The 8342-nt window shown below is 28.7% G+C and overlaps 3 non-coding genes across 3 annotated transcripts; 2 read left to right on the top strand and 1 right to left on the bottom strand.

Moving 5' to 3' along the window:
• The first annotated feature begins 3586 nt into the window (after positions 1-3586).
• Positions 3587-3673, top strand: TRNAS-GGA (transfer RNA serine (anticodon GGA)). The gene has a single exon. It is a non-coding gene; the product is annotated as a tRNA-Ser (tRNA).
• A 1378-nt stretch (positions 3674-5051) lies between these two features.
• On the bottom strand, positions 5052-5124 carry TRNAT-UGU (transfer RNA threonine (anticodon UGU)). Its single transcript has one exon. It is a non-coding gene; the product is annotated as a tRNA-Thr (tRNA).
• Positions 5125-7967: 2843 nt separating this feature from the next.
• TRNAF-GAA (transfer RNA phenylalanine (anticodon GAA)) lies at positions 7968-8040 on the top strand. The gene has a single exon. It is a non-coding gene; the product is annotated as a tRNA-Phe (tRNA).
• Positions 8041-8342: the final 302 nt, after the last annotated feature.

The following is an 8342-nucleotide window of genomic DNA, read 5'->3' as shown; positions in this document are numbered from 1 at the left end:
GAGTTTTTTTTGTCTTACATAGATAGAACAAGGAATATTACTCTATCCCAACTCGCGTGAGCATTCATTACTAAGGGATACTCCAGTATTGATATTGAGTCATTCGAGGGGTTTTTATTCGTTTTAATAGAAGCAGAAAAGAAAATATTTTTTATTTTGCTATATCCGTGTATTACTTATCCTTACGAAATATCAGACGAAATAGAACGATTTTAGAAAGGATATAATGAAATTCTTTGATTGGTTTTTCCCAGAGAGAGAGAAATGATCTGACCGATGGGTCCAACAAAAACAAACAATTACACAATTAACAATTCCAATTAAATTAATATTTTTTAATATTTAAAGATTCAAATTGAATATGAATAAAAAATCTAATTTAATAATTTTAATGGTAAGGTAATTTAATTAAATGGATTTAATAGAATAAGAATAGAATTTAATAGTAATAGAATTTTCTAATTTCTAATTAGAATTTCTAATCCGAAAATAATAAATAAACAGAGAGCTCTTGTTCTTATTCGAAACGCCTCGTGATCTTTAACCAATTCTGCGCTTCAATATAATTACCAGGAGTAAGCGCTATAGCCTGTTTCCAATACTCAGCGGCTTGATCGAACCAAGCCTCCGCTATTTCAGAATCCCCCTGTCGAATGGCCTGTTCTCCCCGGTCGGAATAGGCGGGTCAATTCCTTCCCTTAGAACCGTACTTGAGAGTTTCCTACCTCATACGGCTCGGCAGTCAATTCTTTTGGTGTCCCATTTTTTTACCCTACCATATATCCAATTGAATGAGATTTCTCATAGATCCTATCGATTTGTCTCGGGTTAACCAAAAGAGGTTAATTACATGAGTTTCAAACTTTAATTTGGATTAAATTAATAATGAGTTTTATCTTTTCTCCCACCTTCAGAAAAATAAAGCATAGGCGTTTCGGGATTATCGTCCGTTAGATTTTTCTGAAAGGTAACTATCTCGGTTTCATATCATATATAAATTTATATAGAATCCTTGAAAAAGACTTCTTCCTCATAAAAAAGACTTACTGTCTTTGGGATCTGATGCTACACCGCTGCTCAATAACTTAGGGGATCGGCTCTATTACATAAGTTGATTCCTAATTTTTATCTCATATCATGACATAAATAAGCAGTTCTTATTTATTTTTATTGTATCGGCCCAAAACCTCGCTAATTGATCTTTACGGTGCTTCCTCTATCAATTAGATCCTTTATCCATAGAATAAAGTATCTAGGCATATATATTTCTTCATATTTTGACTTCTATGAAGTTTCTTTTTTTTTTTTCTTTTTTTGTTACAGCTGATAAAAATCGTTTTTTGGACGATGCAATATGTAGAAAGCCTATTTTATTTACTAGCGTATTTATTTACTAGCGTATTTGCTCTTTCTTTCCTTTTTTTTTTTATTTCTATAGTGGAGATAGTCGCACGTAATGACAGATCACAGCCATATTATTAAAAGCTTGTGGTAAGAACGGGTTTCGTTCTAGTGCTCGAAAATAATATTCTAAAGCTTTTGTATGTTCTCCGTTACTTGTGTGGATAAGGCCTATGTTATAGAGTATATAACTTCGATCATAGGGATCAATTTCTAGTCGCATAGCTTCATAATAATTCTGTAAGGCTTCCGCATAATTTCCTTCGGATTGAGCCGACATCCGTTACGGTCGTCATTCGATTCAACGAATTCTCCGTTCCAAAACCGTACGTGAGATTTTCACCTCATACGGCTCCTCCTTTATGTGCATAATGAGAATAATCCATGGAATTAAAAAAAAGGTCGAAATATTGTCATTATGAACTGAGCGGGGCTAATGTTTTTACAAGAAATCTCTAGCCAACCCTCTTGCAAAAGATCTTTTCTTACCATCAAGCGTGTTCGTACTAGATAAATAAAGTAAACTCCAACAATTTCTTTGTTCTCAACGCTCCTTAATTTCCAGGAATTAGTCACTTCAACAATCTTCGATGGTTATATGGGTATCCAAAGTACGAACAAGATGGATGTTTGTTGTCCCAACCATTTCTCTTAGTTCCGATCCCGATAAGGAAAGGGAATCCTTTATAACAATAACAAAGTTTTCGTGTTGTTGATTCCTAGATGTAGTGCTTCTTCCTCTATGCCGCCTATTGGTACTAGTGTAGTAGGGTTGACCCACAATACAGACCCATAGGTGTAACCTTTCGCTCAATACTCGAATCAACAATTGAAGCATCTGAGGTTGCATTAATCGGGGATACACGACAGAAGGAATTGCTTTATTTATAAACTTCACCTTCAACAAGCGTAGATTTCTTTTTTTTTTTCAATAGTCTTTTTTTTTTTTTTTCTATTCCGAATCATGTGTCTTTTTCCTAAGACTAAGAGCGGTAAAATAAAAATAAAAAAAAAAATATATATAAAATAATTAAAATATATAAAATAATTATAATTATATAATAATAATCAAATCGCACCATCTCTGTAATAAGTAAATGCCTCTTTTTCTCCTGAAGTTGTCGGAATTATTCGTAATAAGATATTGGCTACGATTGAAAAGGTCTTATCAATAAAATTTCCATTTATCCGCGATCTAGGCATAGGTAGCAATCCATTCTATAACTCTTTTCATTACCCCTTCGTGAGAAAAAAAAAAGGATCTCACAAACAAAGGAAGCGTACAGTACGAAATAACATAAAAGCAGACCCATTCCATAAAAAAAAAAAAAAAAAAGATATAGCCCTCTACTTTACTTCAATTTTTTTGGCAGGAATCAAGAAAAAAAAAAAAAAAGAAATATTTGAATCCTATTTTATTTCATCCAAATTTATTAGTATAAGAATTTATTAGTATAAGAATAAAATATAAAAAGAAAAAAGAATTATTACGATTTCATCGAAGTTGAAGAATCAAAAAATTTATCCTACGGATTAGGATAGATTAGCAAAATTAGAGAAGTTTTGATTAAATTATGATAAAAAGAGGAAAAATAATCGAATAATCGTTCTATGATGAAAATAAAATAACTGCCCTTTTTTGTGTTTTGTGCATAGCAGGTATACAACATATAATCAAATATAAAAATCCCTTAGAGGATTTATGAATTTGTAATAGATTTACAGAGTAAGAGGTTGTTGTTGAGAGATCTAAAACTGGAAAAGAATTTTAGAATTCTTATAGAAATGGGGAATTAGAGTCTAAAGAGAATTATGAACTAAAAATATCCATTAAGCATAGTCTAAAAAAAAAAAACCAATCGATTGATTTGATTCGTTTCAATTCATTGATTTAATCCAGTCCGGTAGAAATATCAGAAAAAAGATGGGAGTGCCTTTTTCGCAAACATGAATAGATATATATGGTATATGTTTATCGTATTATATTATTTATTTTTAACAGCCCCCTCACAAAAAAATTTCTTCGAGTCGGGAGGCTAAAGAAAAAGTGCTGAAAAAAGTGATGAAAAGTTTTCTATTTTTATAGCTAGTTTTCTAGTTAGAATTGATATTGTTCGTACCTCTCGAACAATCTAATATGAATAACTCGCTATTCGCTCGGGTTATCGGCCATAATAATTATGTAGGAGAGATGGCCGAGTGGTTCAAGGCGTAGCATTGGAACTGCTATGTAGACTTTTGTTTACCGAGGGTTCGAATCCCTCTCTTTCCGCACCTTCACCTAATTCGCCAATGTAACTGACTACAATGTATCAAATCAAATAAGAACAGATACTAAAGAGTTAGACCCTTCTTTGATATAGATTCTCTATTCCCAATTTCTTTTTAATACGGAATACGTAAAATAGCGTACAGGGGATGAAAATCTACCTACGGATCTATCATACATGAATAGGAGAAAAATAAAATTTCCGAATCAAATCCCTTACCCTGTCTTCCTTTACTTAACCTTAACTCAGGTGAAAAGGGAGCAGAACCCTTGTTTTGTTATTTTAGTTAGGTTTAAGTCTGACGAGAATAATATTCTACGACAAGCAATTCATTTATTTTCAAACCGACCCATTTCCTATCTATTATTTGATTGACTAATCCTTTATATTGTAATGTGTGAAGGGTCAAATGCTTTGGTAATTCCTCATGGGTGGATGAATCAAGATAATTTTGAATCAGAGTTCTAGATTTTTGTTCATCCCTCGCTGAAATAATATCTCGGGGTTTGCAGCGATAACTTGGTATATCTACTGTACGACCATTAACTAAAATATGTCTATGGTTAACTAATTGGCGGGCTTGAGGAATAGTTGAAGCCATACCTAATCGAAAAAGGATGTTATCCAAACGCATTTCAAGTAATTGTAGTAAAACCTGACCTGTTGACCCTTTTGCTTTTCTGGCAATACGAACGTATTTAAGTAATTGTCGTTCTGTAAGGCCATAATGAAAACGCAATTTTTGTTTTTCTTCTAAACGAATACGATATTGAGATTTTTTACCGGAGCGCGATCGGTTTCTAAGATCGCTTCCGGCTCTAGGACTTTTACTAGTTAGTCCCGGTAAAGCCCCCAGACGGCGTATTTTTTTGAAACGAGGCCCTCGGTAACGCGACATAAAGACTCCTTATTAATTTGAATTTTATTGAAATTTCATAAACCTAAATTAAAACTGAACTAAATGAAGCGAAATCGACTGAAGGATTGTACTACAAATATTAATGAGATGAATTGGATCAATATCCATACTTTTTTGTATTGTATATAATGTATATTGTATATAATGTATACAAAAAATAGAAATTAAAATAAAATATATATAATATATAAATATATTAAATATAAAATATATATTAAATATAAAATATAAAAATTAAAATCTAAAAATTAAACCAAAAAAAGTTTCCTTTTTTTTTTTCTTGATTTATTCTGCAAAGATCTAACTCCTCCAATTTTATTCCTAATTGAAAGTTTCTACGACATAATAAACGGATCGTTGACCTTTGGAAAGAAAAGGGGAAAAAGCTTTTTCAATGTTCTTTGATTTCAAAAAAACATTATCAATCATGTAAAAAAGTAAAAAAGCAAACAAATAGAGAAAGCCGGCTATCGGAATCGAACCGATGACCATCGCATTACAAATGCGATGCTCTAACCTCTGAGCTAAGCGGGCTCAAATAATAGAAATTTTGTATCCATAGGAATTCAGCAAACTATTACGATCTTATCTATTAACTATCTATTAGTTATTCATAATTACTATGAATTATTAATATGAATTATAGACTAGAATTTAGAAAAACTAGAATTTTAAATTTTAAATGCCATATTTATGCCATACATAATTTATGCCATATTTAATATAATCATATTTAATATAATGATATATAATAATATATAATAATATATAATAATGGTAGATTCAATCTAATATTCAATCTAATATTGATAGAATATAATAATTAAGAATAGAATAATATAATTCTATTTGATTATATTTTAATCATTCTATTTGATTATATTTTAATCATATTAAAAATGATATTTTAATTTAATCATATTTTAATTTAATCATATTAATATTTAATAACATTATATTTAATAATATTAAATTATAATAATATTATTATAATTTAATTCTAATTTTATTATAATTATAAAAATTATAAAAATAAATTATAAATATATTTATAATTTTTATAATTATTTATTATTTATCTCTATATTATATATTTTTATTTTATATTTATTTTATTATATGTTATCTTTATTCTATTAGTCTATTCTATTTAGTATTCTATTCTATTTAGTATTATATTCTATTTAGTATTATATATATAATTTAGTATTATATATATATTAGTATAATATTAGTATACTAAGTATAATATTACTATATTTTTTATTTTATATTTTTAGTATTTTTTAGTATATTTTTAGTATATTTTACATTTAAATTATATATAATTTTTTTTTTTTATATAGATATAGATATAGATTTAATTTAATAGATAGATTTAATTTTAATATAGATAGATAGATTTAATATAGATTTAATTTATTTATATTTAATATTTATTTATATTTAATATAGATTTAATATATATTTAATTTATTTATATTTAGTTTAGAATTATAAATAGAGTCTAATAATTAGATAATTATAGTGAAAATATTTTTATGCATTTATATATAATTTATATTTATATATAATTTATATATATATTATCATTATATAAATGATACGTTATAAGTCTAAATAATTAGAATGAAACTTTGTTTTTTAGACTAACTAATTCGAATTATCTTCGAAGTCGAAATAGAAATGAATGGAATAATTAGTTCTAGCTATTATGCTATTATACTAGAAAATAAATAATTAATAATGAATAAATTTTAAAATGAATAAATTTTAATAATGAATAAATTCAATTTTCATTTTTATTTTTATTTTTTTAGTTATCTTATTATGGTTATATAGGATAGTCTAATAAAAGAATAAGAATAAAAATAAAATTAAAGAAAAAAGAAAAGATGCAACCCATAGAAATGAAATCCAGATCATAATGAGAGATGAGAGACTCCTTTCTTTTGTTTTCATTCATAAAGGCGGAAGCTAAGACGAAAAAAAAAAAAAAAATCGACCGTTCGAGTAAATTGCCTGAGAAAACTGAGAGTAAGGGGGGCATATATATGTTATGGAATATCCATCTATATTGAATTGCGAATACAGAAATGATAAAATATTTTCTGATTGGACCAAATAAATACGGGTCTCCGATAGAGACGAAAGAAGATAAACAAACAAGAAATAAAATAGGTAAAGACCCTTCGATATAAGAATCAGTATCTATATCTACTAAATTCAATACTAAATTCAACGGTTTTCGCATAAAAAGAAAGAAAATAAATAAATGAAAGAAAGGGGAAAGGAAGGGAAGGAGAAAGGGGGAAGGAAGTGCATCCTAATGAGATCCTAATCTCAAGACACAAAGGGGATATGGCGAAATTGGTAGACGCTACGGACTTAATTGGATTGGATTGAGCCTTGGTATGGAAACCTACTAAGTGATAACTTTCAAATTCAGAGAAACCCCGGAATGAAAAATGGGCAATCCTGAGCCAAATCCTATTATTTTACGAAAATAAACAAAGGTTCAACAAGCGAGAATAATAAAAAAGGGATAGGTGCAGAGACTCAATGGAAGCTATTCTAACAAATGGGGTTGACTGTTGGTAAAGGAATCCTTATATCGAAACTCCAGAAAGGATGCAAGATATACCTATATAAAATATAAAATAAATAGGTATACTAATGAAAAACCAAAAAAGACGACTCGAACCCGTATTTTTTTTATTTATATGCAAAATCAATTTATATGAAAAATAAAAAGAATTGTTGTGAATCGATTCCAAGTTGAAGAAAGAATCGAATAGAATATTCATTAATCAAATCATTCACTCCATAGTCTGATAAATCTTTTGAAAAACTGATTAATCGGACGAGAATAAAGATAGAGTCCCGTTCTACATGTCAATATCAATACCGACAACAATGAAATTTATAGTAAGAGGAAAATCCGTCGACTTTAAAAATCGTGAGGGTTCAAGTCCCTCTATCCCCAACCCCAAAAAGCCCGTTTGCTATCTATTTATTTTATCCTACCCTTTTTGTTAGTGGTTCAAAGTTCCTTATGTTTCTCATTCATCCTATTCTTTTCCATTTTACAAGCGTATCCTAGCAGAATTTTGTTCTCTTATCACAAGTCTTGTGATATGATATATTGTGATATATATATGATATACGTACAAATCAACACCCTTGAGCAAGGAATACCTATTTGAATGATTCATAATCCATATCATTACTCATACTGAAATTTACAAAGTCTTCCTTTTAAAGATCCAAGAAATTCCCCTTTTAATTTAATACTTTTTCGTTTTTTTTTTTGTTTTCATTTTTAAGTGACATAGACCCAAGTCATCTAGTATTATGAGGATAATGCGTCGGTAATGGTCGGGATAGCTCAGTTGGTAGAGCAGAGGACTGAAAATCCTCGTGTCACCAGTTCAAATCTGGTTCTCGGCGTATGATTAATTTGTATGAGTATCTACTCTACAAATTAATTGATATAGATCGACATAATACATACTTATCTAGCTAGCTATCTGGAAGTAAACCCTCTCTTTATTTATTTTTTTTTTTTTTTTTGTTTCTATTTTTTAGATGAGCAAAGAGTCTATTATAATTATAATGTAGTAAAAAAAATAAATAATGTAGTAAAAGAAAAAAATTTCATTATCTTTCCTCTTCTTTTTTATTTGTTCACGCTGTGGCTCCTCACATTCAAAAAGAATGTTAATACTTCATACATATTTAATTAAAAAAAA

Source organism: Durio zibethinus, unplaced genomic scaffold (assembly GCF_047325235.1).
Source record: "Durio zibethinus cultivar Kanyao isolate XHJ-2024 unplaced genomic scaffold, ASM4732523v1 HiC_scaffold_2, whole genome shotgun sequence".
Classification (NCBI taxonomy): domain Eukaryota; kingdom Viridiplantae; phylum Streptophyta; class Magnoliopsida; order Malvales; family Malvaceae; genus Durio; species Durio zibethinus.
The sequence above is the reverse complement of the archived record's forward strand: the minus strand, read 5'-3'. Positions and strand labels throughout refer to the sequence as shown.